This window comes from Anthonomus grandis, chromosome 22 (genome assembly GCF_022605725.1).
Source record: "Anthonomus grandis grandis chromosome 22, icAntGran1.3, whole genome shotgun sequence".
Taxonomy (NCBI): Eukaryota; Metazoa; Arthropoda; class Insecta; order Coleoptera; family Curculionidae; genus Anthonomus; species Anthonomus grandis.
The window spans coordinates 18,390,562-18,409,324 of NC_065567.1; the positions used below are offsets into that span (position 1 = coordinate 18,390,562).

At 31.9% G+C, this 18,763-nt stretch overlaps 1 protein-coding gene across 2 annotated transcripts in view; it reads left to right on the top strand.

Moving 5' to 3' along the window:
• LOC126749180 (uncharacterized) overlaps positions 1–18,763 on the top strand; it is a 185,354-nt gene that overhangs the window by 53,008 nt on the left and 113,583 nt on the right. The window contains exon 1 of one of the 2 annotated variants that reach the window (XM_050458861.1): positions 10,728–10,918. The exons of the other annotated variant lie outside the window; for it this stretch is intronic. The gene's annotated coding sequence lies outside the window, so the exon portion shown is untranslated. Of the gene's footprint in view, positions 1–10,727; positions 10,919–18,763 lie in introns of those variants that run through there. 2 annotated transcript variants of the gene reach the window in all.

Below are 18,763 nucleotides of genomic sequence, written 5' to 3' on the forward strand. Positions count from 1 at the left end.
TAGTAGCTGGTATATTTGTAATTATTTATAAACTACTTAAAACCAGACTAAAAAGTTGAACTTAAGAAAACTCACCATTTTTCAGTTTCTATGGCTACTTCCACATAACTTGCCTTTTCTTCTCCCTTGTCCCTTAGTCTAGCTATCGCTTGTAAAAAATATCACATATAAACAGTTTTTTTAAAAAGATAATTTTTCTATATAAGAGTTTAGTTAATCACGTTTTCTGCACAAATATGAATCAAATTGTAGTTGAACTACTTAAAAATAAAGAAGAGAACTGGATTTCTTTAATTTTCTCCACGAATTAGCAAGTAACTCATTAGAAGAACTTGTAATAAAAATGCAATTACAAAATTTGTTTAAAATTTATGTTTGGAATGAAAAAATATATTTTTAATTAAACGGCTACCGATTAACAATTTTATGATAATTTGTCCCTGTAACACTACCTTAAATTTGTTATCCTAATAAGAATTTTTCTATTAGTACTTTTTATCAAATTCATATGTTTTTTATTGTAAATATAACAAAATCATATGAATCAGTTAGTTTAGTATTTTTATAGTTAATAAATTTAAAATTTTTATATCTAACATAAGTCACACAGAACAAGATTAATGCAATAAATTAGGATTTAAATAAATAAAGCTTTTGTCCAAAATTTAAAAGAAACCCTGACTGTCTAAACTTATAAAGCAATTTTCTTCAGTCCCAAATATGTAAAAACCAGGTTATATTCTACTACATATACAGTGCGCCAATAACTCTTTACGAGGAAAATAGTCAAAGAACAACTTTCTTACATTACACGCCGAGCATCGTTGCCATCTATGTCGTTTTTCAAGGTTTTATTTTTACTACTAATGACCATTTAGCTGAACCAAATGTAACAACCGATGTAAAATGGCAACTGTGCTAACCTAGAATGGAAATAATAGCACTATATTGAGAAGTAATACAAAAAAATGTTGTTTTAACCGGTCATCTAACACAGGGAGGTCTCAAAAGAACCTGACAGATTACGTGTTGATAAACACGTGACCTGAACATCCTCATTATAGTCAATAAGGCGGTAATTTGAAGTTTATTAAATAACATAAATCAGTCCAAAATTTTTAGCCAGGATAATTTATGACCAGGTAGGGTCCTCCTGTATATTTAAAGCGAGATAAAATATGAACCTTTTTTTTAACAAGTATATTAATTCGTACCCTGTATATAGCTGGTCAGAACTGATCTTTTGCATAATGGTAATGATACCGCTGTGTGGTATTCGTGAATATCAATGAAACGTGGATTGGCGGAACCAAAAGTCGATCTTCTGGCGTTAAAACCTAACTGTTAAGCAATTTATTTAGTAATTTTCTCAGTATATATTTAAAAAGGTGTCTGTTTAAAATACACTAATTGCTGTATTTATAACAATTTGACGTGTGTCGGACTGACAGGGAAATCACTTTTTTCAGTTAGTCTTTTTTATGACCGTATATTTAGGTTGAAATTATACCGGGTGTATTTACATTTAAAGATGATTATATTTTCATTTAATTAAAATCATTTTAACTCTAGAGGTATATATATTTTTTTAATTTTTATTATTTTAAATCGATGACAAAAAAATTAAAATACGGAAAAATACTATAGTTTTTATTAGACAAAAGTCTCGTAATAAAATTGTTTTAAGAAGAGAAAAACAAGTTTTTACTTAATTTAAGCCATGCATAATCTAAATAGATTTTTTTTTGATTTTCAAATTCCTACAAGGGCTGATCACAGAAAGATTTTTGGCGATAATAAAAAGAACTTTTTATATAAACTTTAGACATAATTTTTTCAAGTACTTAATAAATTATGTTGTTTTCTACAAATTTTAAGTCTAATTAATTTCCTTTTTGTATTCACGATGGTATTGGACTGGATTAAAAATAAATTTAGCACCAAGTTTCAAGACATACACGCATGGACTTACGTATATCATCAAAAAAAGTTTCAATAGTTAGTTTTACTTATTTTGGTATAATAATATAATGGCTAATAAAAAAGTGAATTTTCATAAGATTTCTTTTATGACGAATATCAGTACTTAGAAATTTACTTTATTGATCTGTATGCCGAAAGTAATCAAGCAGCATATAGTTCATAAAAAGAACCTGATTTTTTCGATTTTTTTTCGACACAATTAGATTAAAATTATTATTTTCGTCCTACTTGATCACCTGTCAAAATTAATGACTTTTATTCTGGGCCTTTTTTTTTAATAGGCCCTTAAAATATTCTAGATTCTTTAATAGTTGAAACGGAAACGAATGACGAAATATAGTTGAAATTCTATCGTACTCCTGATAAATTTACTATTTTTGTCATAATATAAGTTGACAATAATCCTCGTCGTGAATTCTCTGTAGATCACTTTGTAAGAAAATCAAATCAACTCAAATATTGCTTTATTGCTTTAACATACATTAAATATCATAAACAAACAAAAACTAATAATTACAGTCGCTAAGTAGCTCATTGGATCCAGGTTGTTGAGTGTCGTTAAGTGTATCTGGGGACGTTACGGGAGTGGAAACAGGACGATAAGTGTTTTTCCGGCGTATACCATTTATAATATTCCAACATTCTTTTGGAGTGTTTTGACTGTTGTTAAGCTTGCCAGAACAGTAAGTAGATTACTTTGCAATCTAAGGCATACTAAATGAGAGCAGCATATGTCCAATAAAACCTCCTTCACCTATACACGACTGACCACTTTATTTATTGGATGCCGATAATACACATTTGTTAACTTAAAGAGAGATGGAGGCTATTTGCGATGGTCGCTAATAAGAAAAGTCTTTCTAAAAGTTCTTGAGTTTTTGCATAATCTAAATTTTTATTCGAAAATTTCCAGTTTGCATTTATTTTCCTTGGTGTGTGTCCAAGTCTCACTCCCGTACATGACCACTGGTTGTATAGCTTTTATATATTTCAATTTTGATCTTGGATCGATTTCTTATGAACAGAGACATACGCTCTTTAACTTATGCCTTTGTTATTTTTAATTTGTTGCTGCAAGTTATTAAATTGACTTCCGCATTCACGTTCCGGGTTGGCCGGACCTGTCTATTCATTCATTAAAATAAAAATAATAGCTTAAATGGTTTCGAAGATAGCACTGCGGTAGTGCGTTAATGACTGGGTTGTCCAAGTTCGATTCCTAGAATAGATTAGAATTCTTCTATTTTATATCAATGAATATTTTTCGGTAAAGAAAAATTTGAAAAATTCAAGATATACAGTGCTTTCATTTTAAAATGAACCACCCCTAATAACTTCTTAAAAAAAACACGTTAATTTAGTTTGGTAGATCAAATGGTTGCCTCATAGTGTCACACAACAACATTTTCCATCTTACTTCGCTAAAAAAATGATGCAAGCTAAACCACTTTACCAGTAAAACTATATGGTAATAAATAGTTTATTGAGTCCAAATATTTTTGTGTTTATGAATTGCTGTTGGGATACTCAACGAAAATAATTTGTGTTTCCTATAAGACGGAGCTCTCCCGCACTACGCTTTAACAGGGATGTGGATTGGCGGGCATGGTTTAATTGAATGGCCCGCACGGTCGCCAGACTTAACACACCTAAAAATATTAATGATTTAAAGGAACGAATTACTCGCGAATGTAGAGATATTAGCGAACAAACACTTGCCAATGTTCGTGAAGAATTTCAAAACAGACTTTATTCTTGTCTCGCGAATAACGAAGCACATTTTGAGCACTTAATAAAATAAATTCTATGAACTGATGTGTATAAGTCTATAAACTTACATTTTATGTAAGATTATGTGCTCTTTAAAATGATGTATCACACACTATAGGATGGCCATTTGACATACCGACAAGTGTGACATTTATAAAATATTCATTGTTACTAGCCATTTTAGCTCACTATTCCCTGCTACGTCAACCTATTTAATTTTTTTTGGCACTGTTGAATAAACATTTTAATGCTGCTTATAATGATGTGTCATACGATGGGGTTTCTATTTGACATCTCAAAGTGAGGAAGTGAGGATAGCCGGAGGTGATTGAGAGAACTTTGTTAACGTGTCTCACGACGAATAGACGCGATCAATATTTCGGAAACTAATTATTTAAAATTTTTGAAAATTTGGGAACATGGCACAGTTGATGGGGGCCCCACAACTAAAATATTTTGACAGTTGTGACGTTTCCGGTTATACCGGAAGTAGATGTCAACTTCGTTATTTTAAATGGAACACCCTGTATATTTTTACATTTTTGGCTTCCACATGAAATTCTAGGTATATTTTTTGTATAATGTCCTATACCTAAGTGTAACCGTTTTTGACATATTTTTAATTTCATGTGAAAAACTATGTTTATAAGCCCTAACATAATTACTGATTACTCCCTTTTACTAGCCTTTATTTATTGGTTAGTTTTAGTTTTATTTGAGAGGAAGGACCTCTTCAAAAACTAGCATTAAAAATTAAAATGAAAAAATCATTAAAATTCAATTTTTTTAAATGGAAACCGTTATGGTCAACTAATCAACAATCCTTGAGCCGTGTACAACTATACGGCTTTTAATATTAGGCCAAATTTAAACTGTCAATATTTCGGAAACTATCAATTTTTGGACTTTATGAAGATGACCTTATATGAAGTTAACCTTATTTTTAATTATCTTTATGAAAAAAAAATAAAAATAAGGGGTTTCTATTAAAAAAAAATTGATTTTTAATGATTTTTTCATTTCAATTTCGAATGCTAGTTTTTGACCCCCTATATCTTTTTTTAGCAAAATATAAAAAAAGTCTTTTAAAGTGGTCCTTCCTTCAAAATAAAACCGAAACTAACCAATAAGTAAAGGCTACTAAAAGTGAGTAATCAGTAATTATGTTAGGGTTTATAAACATAGTTTTTCACATGAAATTAAAAATATGTCAAAAACGGTTACACTTTGATAAAGGACATTATACATAAAATATACCTAGAATTTCATGTGGAAGCCAAAAATGTAAAAATATATAGGGTATTCCATTTAAAATAACGAAGTTGACACCTACTTCCGGTATAACCGGAAACGTCACAACTGTCAAAATATTTTAGTTGTGTGGCCCCCATCGACTGTGTCATGTTTTGAAAAATCAGTTTCTGAGATATCGATCGCGTCTATTCGTCGTGAGACACCCTGCATATGTAGGTGGTTTGTTTTAAAATGAAAGCACTATACAGTATAAATATAAATTAAAAAACTATTATTGTGGAGCTATTAAGTGGCAATAGATCCCAATTATAATGACAAAATACTAATCCTTTTGCTATTTTTGACATTTGATAATGATATTTTAATTGGTTCCTTTTTGGTTAATCAGAATAGTATAATTAGTTTTTTCGATTTCGAACTCACTAATTGGCTAGAACATTAGAAAAGAGGCATATACACCAAGACTTAAAAAAACCAATATAAAAAGCCTGCTTCTCATTCTTCTATTAAATATTACAATATTCTGTCGATTTTTTTTATTTTTAAATTAACTATACAGAATTTGATAAAGCGAATTAGTGCATTTGGAACAGTTTTCTGAAGATTTCTGACTTAAAAAGTGTGTGACATTTTTTGCAAAGATACCAGTACTTATAAAAAAACTATACAATATTGCATATTTTCAACGATCGTGTTAAAAAACCTCTGGTTTTTCTAATTTAACAAAATAGTTCGGATTTTAGTGGTCCTTAAAACACAGTTAGGTTCAAAATGCTTATTTAGGCAAGAAAATCATTTTGATCAAAAATGTCACTTGCCAAAACTTCCATAGCTATAATACAACTAAATAAAAACTGAAAATCCCTCACAATTAACTTAACGCAATTAAACTCTGGTTTAAGTAAGGAATGCGATATAGCCCATGAAAAAAAAAGAAACATTTCGAAAAACGTTGGCCATTTTTAAGTGGTGGATATCTTGGCTTCCGAAAGTAGCGTAAAGGACAGCTAGCACTTAGCTGGCAGCGATTATTTAATGTACCACAAATGAAATACTACTCTCCACCACCGATACTCAAGATTCTTTTCTTTAATTAAGTTCTCTTAAAAATGTCTTGCCGTGTTGTTATTGTCCTTTTTTTACTCCATGGTATCTGTACAATGCCAGCATGGACAGGCGTTACGTTGCAGGTAAACACCCGTTATATTTTTTGGGATGTCATGCCTGATAAAAAGCAAAAGAATTTTTATATATATGGACGACCTTGCCTCGTAATGTTTTTAGCGAACTGCTCGTGTCACAAGTAATAATAAATTATTCGTTAAACGTGGAACCATAAGGGCCTTGAAAAATATACTAAAATTTTTGCAATTATGTTCTACAGATAACGTGATTATTTAAACAACGGGGTTACGAGAAAATAAATTTAAATTTTCAGACTCATTCAATCAACTCGAACCGAAAAAAAAATGAGTTCGCCGTCCGACAGTCAAAAAAATCAATTGCTCAAAACAGAAAATATCTAGAAACATTTAATTTCAACGTTATTAAAAGTAAATGTCAACCTTAACCGGTCAACACTTTTTTTCTATACCGATGTAAATAAAAAGTACTTTAATACAAATTAGACCATTAAATGCGAAACAGAGTACAATTTAATCGATCTACATGAAGCTCAAGTTAAAACAAATCTATTGTGCCAGCTAAATGGTTGTTTTTTTGTTCCGTGCCCACACAGACTAGTGTAAATTATTGCACAATAAATAAATTAGGCGTATTTTTATTTGAAGCCCACCTACGTGAGCCAATAATTATTAAGTGGCTCAATATATTTCATTTTAAGAGGGCCCCACCGGTTAAATTAAACCATTTGTCAAACCGCTAGGCTTGTTCTGTTTTTGGCGCTACTACGAAATGTCAAATGTATTCATGCGAGCTTTTTCTTGGAAAATATACCAAAGCTTTTCATAAGAATATTCATGAGCAGTTTTATTGACTTCTTTCTTTGATTTCTCCATTCCTTTAGATTTAAAAGCTGTAGTGATTAATGATGATCGTGTAATCTGCAAATTTAACGTGCTGATTAGTATCATTAGGAGAAGAAGATTCACAAGGAAGGTATTAAATGGTAGTGGGGAATATTTTGAAGACAGCAGCCGTAATGTGGAGTGATCAAAGGCCTTGGAGATGTCAAGGTGTCAAGTCTTTTGGGCAAACTGCTTGTCACTTCAAAAATTTAGAATAGAAGCCTTGTTGAGCACAATATCAAAAATCTTTAACTCTTTCAGTGGCAGATCCCAGATTCTGTAGAAATATACCTTTTATCCTGATCTTCTCTATGTAAACTGACTGTTTTTCCTAAGTTGTGCATCTAATCGAATAAATGATTAAAAGAGAAATGGCATTTCAGTTAACCTGCAAATAATTTTGAAAAAAATTGTGATTTTCTATATTACACTTATAACAGAAAGAATTTAAATACTTTAATTTATAATAGATAACCTAGATAACAACAATGTAGTAACAAGAATTTTGTTTGATCTCTCTAAGCCTTTCACAGTATTTTATATGGGAAGCTAGAGTGGTATGGCCTGAGGAATATTCGTTCTAAAATCTCTAATAGAGTCCTACTTGGGAAATCGATCCCAAATAGCATGTTAAATAGTAAGGATAGTGTTAAATTTTTCTGGTGTAGTGTGGCTCAAGCAAAGCGTGCCTTAGAGCTTCATAGCTGGGCCGATTCTGTTTCTGCTGTATGTGAATGATCTTGCCTGGCGGGTGACCTCGGGTGATGTTTTTCAGTATGCCGATGATACCTCGGTTATTATGGTTGAATCGTCTTTAGTAACGCTCTTGGAGTGTTCGTGTGCAATGGCACAGATGTCTTCGTGGTGCACGGATAACTCTCGACTGTTAAATGTAACAAAGATTAGCTTAATGAGATTCAGCAAGACAGTCTTGGAGAAGTCACCTCTGGTTTGGCTTAACAGACATATGGATTTGTTACCAGGCAGGTGTTACTGCTCCTTTACTTGTACTTAATTATCCTAATGTGTCTTTTTTAATTCTTCTTTAATTTTCTTCAGATTGTTTTGAAATTGGCAATTTGGTAATTTGAATGCTAATATATTTTATTTATGAATGCTTGTTACTACCTTTTTGTGACATTGCTTTGTCATTGTATATGATTTGGTTATCAATAAATGAAAAGATGTTATTATAAATTAAAATCATATATCCAGTGGATAGTTACGGCAAAAGAGTATTGCTTGTCTGAATGTTTTTTTCAGGAATTAAACTGTAAAGTAATATTTTTCTCCTGAGATCTTACTTAGATACTGGATGTATTCATAACAATGTTCTGATATTATTTAGATACATCACAAGTTTGAGTTCACTTCTCTAAGTTCTGAAGCTGTACATCTTGAAGCTGCAGTGACAGTAGTGTCATCTGCAAACTGAACAACACTCATGCAGATGTGAAAAAAATTCACGAACGACTAGGGGAGATGGCTCCATTGCAATGACCGCTATGAAAAAAGCGGACTTGCTGGGTCAGATGTTTGCATCAAACTCTACCGTAGACCCACAAGGCAAAACGCCACAGACTTTGTTAAGAAAGGCTTCTTTGATGCCGCTTCCATCACAGATATCTTGAAAAAACTCTCAAAGGCTTAAACACTAACAAGGCGACTGGCCCTGATATATGGACTGGCGGTATTAAACCGCCAATAGTATTAAAGAAGTGTATGATGTCTGACACCACTGTTGTGCAAACTGTATTTCTTTCATACAAGGGTTCCCTGGAGACTGTAAACTTGTGGGGATTCATCCGATATCCAAAGAAAGAAAAAGACGGTACCCAATAATTACTTTACGATTGCTTGAGTCCTGGCAATCTCCAAGGTAATGGAGAAACAACCAGCAAATTTTGAAACACACAGGTCTACTGGCGATCTGTTGGCATGTTTGAAGTAAGATTATCGAGAATCATGGTGAATCTCGTGCAATAACTCTGGATATTTTAAAGGCCTTCGATAGGGTCTGGCAAGAAAAATTGCATTCTTATGGTTTGCCACAAACTCTCGTTGCTTGGCTTGGAAAAGCCTGCCTAGCAGTGATCCATCCTGGTTCTCGTTGATGGACACACCTCGAAGAGATTTAAAATAAACGCTGGTGTCCTTCAGAGATGTATCTTGTTCCCTCCCCTTTTCCTATTATATATCAATTACCTTCTTAAAAAGCCTTTTAATCCAATATACAGCTTTGCGGATAACAGTACATTGGTATCTTCTTTCAAGTCGTCCAACCAGACAGGTTTCAGCCGACATCCAGTGCCATAGGCGTCACCAGGTCACAATTCACTGCTGACCTTAACATTATTTCTGGGTGGGTTGAGCGCAATCTGATTAAATTTAACGTAGCTAAGACTCAGGATATTGTATTTACAAAGAAGGCCTCAAGCCTTATTATGTCGGAGCTTATTTTGCCACTGTCTACGTCAGTTGACTTTTTAGGACTGAAGGTTGGAGGCAATATGTCTTGACATGATCATGTAGCAAGCATAGCTAAAAGGGGTTCTCAAAACCCTAAAGCTCTTTTTAAAACGAAAAGGCCTTATACACTGCAACAGCTTTTAACACTTTAAAAGGCTCAGATTCGTCTATCTTTTGAGTAGTGCTCTCACATATGGAGCTCTGCACCCAAATATACTTTGAAGCTGCTTGATTCCATTCAGAAGAGGGTCATACGTTTTATAAGAGATCCACAGGTAACCAATAGTTTCAATTGTTTGGTGCATAGAAGGAAGGTGATGGACCTCACTTTGTTTTTTATCGATACCATAACTGTTAATGCTCTTCCACCAAGGTCGTCAGATGCGACTCATGAATATCGAGTACATCTACCGACGCCTAGCACGTCACTGTATCAGAGTTCCTTTTTACGGAGAAGTGTAAGTTTGTGGAATCACCTCACATTACAACATGATAACTTATGAAAAATATCCACAGACACCGTAGCGCTGGCTCTACTATAGGGTTTGCCGATGTATGCCAGTATTGCATAAAAAAAATAAAAATAAGTTTACTTGATTACTGATCAATTACTTACCAAAAGTCTTGGAGATATTGCAAGATGTTACATCAAATTTTGGAGAATCAGATCTTTTTAAGTATATAGTTTTTTGCTCAGGGTGACGTGTGCTTTTATTAATACAAGAAATGGATAAGGAGGTCCTGGTACGACTATCTAGCTTCTAGTATAAAAGTTGCTTTAACTCTGGATTTTGAAGTTTTCTTCCTAAAGAATTTTGTTCTGGTTTGGACAGTTGTTTCATTCTAAAATCATGTCTTGGAAGTTTTAGAAGAGAGCAAGTTTTCAGAGTGTTTCAATTATTTTCTGAGAGGGTTGCTTAAGTGTACAGGACAAAAGAATTTCTATACTTCAAAAAACCAAATTTCTAAGAACATATATTTCTTAGTATATCCATATTCGTTGACAAAACTAATTTTAAAGACCAACTAGTTTACAGTTTCACATAACCAAAAAAAAAATCCACATATTTAGCATTAACAATAAGTGCCATAGAGGGTACAAACAATTACTCCATCCTTTTCTTTTGTATTGACTGTAATATCTTGTATCTCACTTGGCAGTCCCCCTTCATGAAAATCTGCAACTCGAGTCTCTTGTCGGCAAAGAACCAAACTGTGAAGGTACGACAGTACGTTAACGTACTTGGTTCGCCTACCGTCGTGACGGTAGTACCCAAAATCGGCCGAGCTTTCGCGCGCGATATACTCAGCTGTTTCCGATTTTCGGAACGATTTTTCTGAAAAATTATTTTGTGATTTATAGTGAAAAAGACCCACAAATATTTGGATTTATTAGAAATATTTTTTGATATTTGGTAAGTTGTTTTTTAGTTTATAGTGAATTATTTAGCATATCCACCTGATGTGAATGTTATTTAATAAAAAATTTAATCGAAAGTTTTACATTATGCAAATGATACGATGGTACGAACATAACAGATGCGAAGAATATTACCGAAAAAAGAAAGTAAACAAAAACCCTAGCACTTTCTTACATGGTAAATATAGGAATAATTCAGCGTGACTTGTAGGTACTACTTGTTTTTATGCGTTATTATGCATAAATTATTAATGCAGTTTTATAGGCTTAGCACGATTATTTTTAATACGGAATATATAAAAATACACATGTTTTTATTATTATGCGAATTGTTGCGAAGTTTGACTATTTTTGGGAACGCATATATTAAAATATTTATTTTAGAAAAAACAAATTTTCCTTTTAAAAGCCAATTAATATATATGTATATACATATATGTTTTATTTCACTTGATAATGCTAGAGGTAAATGTATCAAATTTCTAAAAATTGTAATATTTATTAATAAACTAGTCAAGATTTATTAACAAAAATATTTAAGATATAGTATTAATTTTTTTAATATTTATTGCATAATCCATAATTCAAAAAATCGCATTTTATTTGCCTATAACTGAATACTTAGAGGGTTTTAATACATAATGAAATTGAATTATTTTAAATATAAATTTATGGTTTTTATAAACTTCCTGTAAAATGAACATTTTATAATAATAAAACAATTTATACTTGTCAATACAAAAGTGACTTAATACAAGAAATCCCTGAGACTCTTAGTACTTGACAACATTATTATCAGCTTCTAGTGTTATTATTCCATTAAGCTATTACTTCTGGGTAGTAGCAACGGACGGTGAGAACGCATGACCAAAAAGTACTTAAAATGCAGCCGACTACTCGAAGAAAATGATATTGCACAGTACGTTCGGAATTTTAAATCGACAAATTCTGAATTTTTATGCACCTTATACGGCCGTTAAAACAACGGTACGTCTTGCTGGCGTTTCTCTAGAACTCTTCGGCGGATGTTATGGCACTTATACTAACTAACAACTGTCCTAGATGCATTTGTTTAAAAAAAAAAAGTAAGTGAATCATACCTAGAGATTATCAGTTTGAAAAATATGGGCTGTCAATACGAGTGTGGATCAAGAAAAATTGTATGTAAAAAAGTGTATTTATATGATAAATAAATATATTGGTAGGCCTTGTGCAACCTGGCGTAACGATATAATAAATAACCAGTACGTAAATATAAACTGAATTTCACTTTCTACCTCGTGAAAACTCATTTTGTTTACAGTCAAATTTAAGACCCCCTAATCCACCTTCGGCATTATTATATGAGATTATGCAGACAGTTTCTATTTTAGCATATTATAAAACCATCACCACATAAATGTTTATTAATGTCTTTGGTGCGAGCCTTTGCAAATTGGGACAATTTCTATTGATTTCACGTACTTGCAGCGATAATAGCAAAGTATCGCGATTTAAAATACAATCTCGCGGCTTCAGTTTAAAACTAAAAAAATTAGTGTCGGCAGTTTCTCTTCAAGAAATTTTAATTATTTGGTAACTGGTTTTATAGGATAAGAATAATTTATTTTCTCCTCTATGTTTATTTAGATTACCATCTATATTATTATTAGATATCTAGTATAATGATAAAATAGTAAAACAATATTGTTTTATATTACAGTTTTCAAGCTCAAAACCCTATTATTACTCATCTGGGATGCGATATCATTTCTGAAAAGAGAACAAAAAATTAAATTTTTAACGTCTATCTATATTATCTTCAACCTAAATACGTACCCGATTTCGTTTTATACGACAAAGATAATTTTATTACGATCCTTGATAATACTTGGATCTGAGATGCGTTATCACTTCTAAAAATAAAAAATGTTGATTTTCTTTAACGTGTCTTCATGTCTTACGCAATTTACTTTTTATTGCTACCTTATTGACTTCATAAGGCAAGCATAATTTTATTCTGATCCTTGATTAAACTTAGATTTGAAATGGGTTAATGCTACTAAAAATAGAAAAAATAATTCTAATATTTTTAACGTTTCTTCCCTACTTAGCTCACTATTTAAAATAAGTATAAATTCATTAAGACCCATCATTATATTTGAACCAAAGATAAAGCAATAAAAATTGTTGACATTTTTATAAAAGGCTAATTATCCTTACACCAAAATCAATAATTACACACCCTTCAGTAAACTGAGTAGCATTTTAAATATATTCACGAACCTTGTATGTGGTTATTTAAATTCTAATTTAAATGGTTATTTCATAAACCAATAATTACTTTCGCACCACTCAATTGAGTTTATCTGTTAATATTAACTTCTTTTTGAAATAATTTATAAAGTAGCACTAAACTCATGCTATATAAGTCGGGTAAACCATAAGGTCCTAATTAATAAGTCTTTTGTAGTACAAGTATAACTCTTACAAAGCTGTCATTTTACGTAGATTCATAAAATAGTATATATTTAGGCCTTCCCCGTTCCAAATAAATTTCCTTTCTACGGACTTCCTAATATTCGCAAACGGTTAAAAGAATTACCAATAATTATATAAAAACTCAAGCTGATTTAAAGCATATAAGGCACTGCTGTAAAGTAAATAAGATGGAACATAACATTGGAAAGTGTTATTTAATAGCTTAAGTGGCAATAAGTTACTTAAATTATCATCCGTTGGGCGCCAAAATATATGTTGTACCTCGGAAATATGAAAATGTCTCCAAATACTGGGCTTCATTAGGCGTCAATTAAAGTGTCGTTCTATTTACTTGTGATATCTACTTGGCTTATTGTACATGTATTTGGTCTTCCCACTATAATTCCGATATTTGGGCTCTTGAGTGAGTCTTGAATGAGTTCAATAATATATATTCTTAAGGTTTGTTTTATGTAAAAAACGAATTATTGAAATTAATTACTATAATGATAAAAATTCTCCTAATATTGCCAATTTTTTGCAACTATTCATTGCACTTACACTGGTCCAAAGCTTTATGGAAGAAAAATCTTAAGATAAATAATGCTAACTCAGCCTCACTACATTAAGACTTATTATTCTGACTGTGGATTCTGTTTCTTTTATCTGGCACAACTATATTTGCTATTTTAACCTATCATAAAGTTATTAAGATCCCAAATTAATATTTGGTCATCTACCAATGGCTTTTTGAAAATAACTTTTTTAAACAAGTTAATATCAACAATCTCTAGGTTTTACATTACTATAACATATCAGAACATTTTAGTTGATTATTAATTTAGGTGGTAGAACTTGCAGTACTACTATGGATACTATACAGACACCAACTAATACTGACAGAGAAAATATTATGGCAAAAATCATTTATGTCAGACTTTTGGTACCGCGTGTTACAAGCCAAGGGGTCTTAGAATATAAACATCAATAGAAATATTTTTTAAATCAATAGAGAATGAAAATTGAAATAAATTCATTTACCAGTTATTTCCTAATTCATTCAAAAAAAATTTGCACATCTTCACTTTCACTTCTTAAGAAAAAAATCTCGGGAGCTTAAAGACATTTTACAATTATCATTACTTTAAAAGTCTGTAATTATGACTAATTTTATGAGTTATGAAATATCATGAAGCAATGTGCAAGAATAAGATGCATTAATATTTAAAAGAAATAAATGGATAATTCTTTGGAAAGTCACCAAGACAACTATAATAATTTAATTAAAATGACCTATAATTAAACTTAAATGATTACATAATTAAATATAAACATTCCAAAGCTTTACCATTTGGTCTAAATTAATTAAATTGCGAATAATCTTTAATTTAATAGACAATGGTTTCATAGCGGTGACGTAACTGAAACAATAAACAATAACAATTGCCGAGTATAAAAAAATTAGCACACCGTTAATGCATCTTTGCCATTATTACACCCATCAATCATATTTAAGTAAACTCTCATCTCAATCCTGTCCGGGCAAAAAAGTTTTAATTCATGAGAATGACCCAAGCCCAAATGTATACAAAAGAATCATCATCTTCCACACAAGATGTATAGTTAATAGCTGGGCGGATATTTCAAAACTTCTTTTTGTAAGAATCAGGGACAATACAACGCATCCTTTACAGTAGGTTTGCTGGTTTTGTTGCAAATTAAAACTACTATGCTTTTTTAATTACGCGGCAACATTTTTTCTTACCATTGTGAAAGAAGTCAAAAAGTGAGAATCCTAAATTGCCAAATTTGTTGTTGGGGTTTTTTTACAATCATTATAATTTGAACTAGAAATTTTTATTATCAAGGATTCATGTTATTATTATTTGTTTGCGTATGAACTTATTATATCTTAGATATCTTTATATATTATATCTTATCTTAGTTATTTGGACAACGCGATTAACAATTAGCAGCATTTAATATATGTTTTATTTTTGACCTGTCAGCTCATTTCTTAAGACGAATCAGATTCCTCTACATATTATTAAAATATATACAGTGTGGTGACTTTAACTGGAATAAATTCAGTTAAAACTAATCAAAATTTATCTCGCAAAATTCCTGAAACCCGTCGATTTTTGTTTATTTTTTTTAACATTTCAAGATAGTTTTTTACCTACAAGGGGAGTCAAATTAACCCAATTTTTTTTTTTTTAAATGGAAAGCCGCTTTTTTTTAAACTCTCATTGAAAAGAGCCCTTTTTCCTGATTAAATTGCCCTATTTATTTTTGTGATTATCTAAAGGAGAAATACGAAAAAAAAACATTAAATTTAGTATAAAAACCATTAAGTTGCGTTTAATGTATAAGATGCTCAAAATAAGCACCATTTACTTGTTAGCAAAGCCCAAGACGATAATAAAATTCGTTTCTGACATTTTCTAACACTTCTGGAGATATTTGTCGGATTTCTTGCCTAATACGTTCTTTGAGTTCGTCTAGGTTTCCTGGTTTGCTCATATAAATTGGACTTTTCAAATGTCCCCACAGAAAAAAGTCAAGTGGGGTGAGATCAGGAGAACGTGCCGGCCACTCGATTGCACCCCTTCTACCAATCCATCTGTTTGGAAAATTGTCATCTAAATACTGGCGTACATTACGGGCATAATGTGGGGGAGCACCATCTTGTTGCATCCAGATTCTTTCATCACAAAAATCTGGATCGAACTGACTCGGATATAAGGCACCTAAGACTAGAACTAGTTCATGTTCAAGAAATTCTAGATATCTTTTCCCAGTTAAAGTATCATTGAAGAATATGGGCCCTATAACTTGCCTGCTAATTATGCCAGCCCAAACATTAGTTTTCTGGGGATATTGTGTATTAGTTTCCCTTACCTAGTGTGGGTTCTGGTCAGACCAGTAGCGACAGTTCTGCTTATTAACATGGCCATTTAGGGTGAATGTAGCCTCATCAGAAAAAAGAATCCACTCCGAAGATATGTGATTTTCGTCAATGGCGTTTATCATTAATTCACAGAACTGAACTCTGCGATCTGGATCGTCTTCCAATAACTCTTGAACGGTTTGCATTTTTTAAAATTTTTAGCACTGATTTATGATGAATAGAGTTTTCGCGAGCTTCTCTTCTGGCTGCAGTTACCGGATTTTCTTCCATCGCTAACAATACTTTTAATTGGGTGTTTCATCCCTCACGTGCCCAACTTCTCGAAATCTGCTTTCGATTTTACTAACCGTACCTTGATTAATAGGTGGCAAATCTGGATATTTCTGCCTGAATAAGTGGACAACATCTAGCTGAGTACGACTTCTGTCCCCATAACCAATCATCATTAAGATTTCAATCTTGTGGGATTCGGATAAATAAGGCATTTTTTCAATATAAGTTTACTTATTTAACAACTGGTTGAAATTCACTTTAACAGTGACACTACAACAATGTCAGGAAATGTCTCAATACTAATAAAATAAACAAACACGCCAAAAATTTACCAACACAAAATATTTCGAGACTTTTAATAATTTAATGGTTTTTTTTTTGTATTTCTCCTTTAGATAATCACAAAAGTAAATAGGGCAATTTAATCAAGAAAAAGGGCTCTTTTCAATGAGAGTTTAAAAAAAGTGGCTTTCTATTTGAAAAAAAAAGTTTGGGTTAATTTGGACTCCCCCTGTAGGTGAAAAAATACAAAAACTATCTTGAAATGTGAAAAAAAATAAACAAAAATCGACGGGTCTCAGGAATTTTGCGAGCTAAATTTTGATTAGTTTTAACTGAATTTATTCCAGTTAAAGTCACCACACGGTATAAGTATAGTAACACTATTTAAGACCTATTTAAATCTCTTCTTAATAGGTATAATTTTGTCAAAATGTGGCAACACTGTTTTTCGCATAAGCGTATTCTACAACAGTGGTAGTACGCAGGCGAGGAATCCGATGGACTTGTCCACGTCCTGTGGTTGATCGTGTTAGCATTGTTGCCATGTAGTACCATAAGTAGTAGCCCTCGTGATATTCAGATAATGACTTCATGACTTTTAAATAATCTTCACTTATTCACAAAAAAAAACGGGACATTACGTTATAAACCCACAAAAATGACGGAAATCTTCTGATCTGAAATTCCATGTCTTAAAATATTTTCTTCAAGATTATTAAGATGACTAAATGTTTGTTATGATATTATTAAATAAACACTTTATTCTAAATGGAAAATTTGATCCTGAATACAATTTAAAAATTTTAAGAAATTTTTTAAAATACAGGGTGGCCAAATAAGAATGCGAGGTACTGTATCTGGGAAACTATTCATCGTAGAAGCTTGCGATAAAAAAATTTATTACTAAAATGACCAAGAGAATGACCTGGAAAATATTTTCAAGTTTCTAAAATGGCCGCTAGGGGGCGCAACTGCAATCTTGAATCTAGAAAACTGATGTTTCTGTAAATTTTGCTGAATTAACCTAACAAAAAAATAGCTGATTATTAAAGTAGAGACTAATCCGAACCTTTTTTATTTGAATAGTTTTGCTGTATCTCTAAAAATAAAGTGGTGCGAGGTGTTCAAAAGTTGGCTTAAAGCACACTCTGTATACTAAAAAAGCTTTAGCCGATTTTATCAAACTTGGGCTAGTTAAAAAGAGCTATTATTAAGCTACAATTATTATTATATTTCATGTTTTTTTAGTTTTACATCTCGCCGCTAGAGGGCTTTTTTCGGCTTTCTGACACAAATGACTAATTTTCTCAAAAAACTTAAATGCAATGGTATAAATTTTTTTATACAAAAAAATAGCCTGATGACGCCTAAATATGGTTGCGAAAACCGCATCTTAATATCTTCATCCTAACCTAAAATTTAGGCCAAAGAAAATTTTATATGGAAATCCCTTAATATTTATAAAAACTACAAAATAATTTATTTCGAATTTCTTTTATAATGTAAGTTGTGGCCCTATAAAGGACCGATTTTAAAAAGAAAGGGTTTTAATGCCCCCGTAAATGCTCGAAATGCTGACCATCACGCTCTATGCATTGCTGAAGCCTCTGATGGGTAGATAGAACTGCAGCTTCAATTTCGGCTCTCGGTATGGTATGTATTGCATTACGAATGCGGTTTTTCATATCTTCTCTAGTCGTAGGCTGAGTCTGAAATACAATGTCCTTTAACCGCCCCCATAAATAGAAATCAAGACAGGTTAAGTCTGGGGATCGCGGAGGCCATGGAAACAGGCTTCCTCTTCCAATCCACCGCTGTTGAAAAATGTTATTAATATGCTCTCGCACATTCCTAGCAAAATGTGCTGGACAACCATCCAACTGCAAAAACAAATTTTGCCGGACTTCAAGTGGC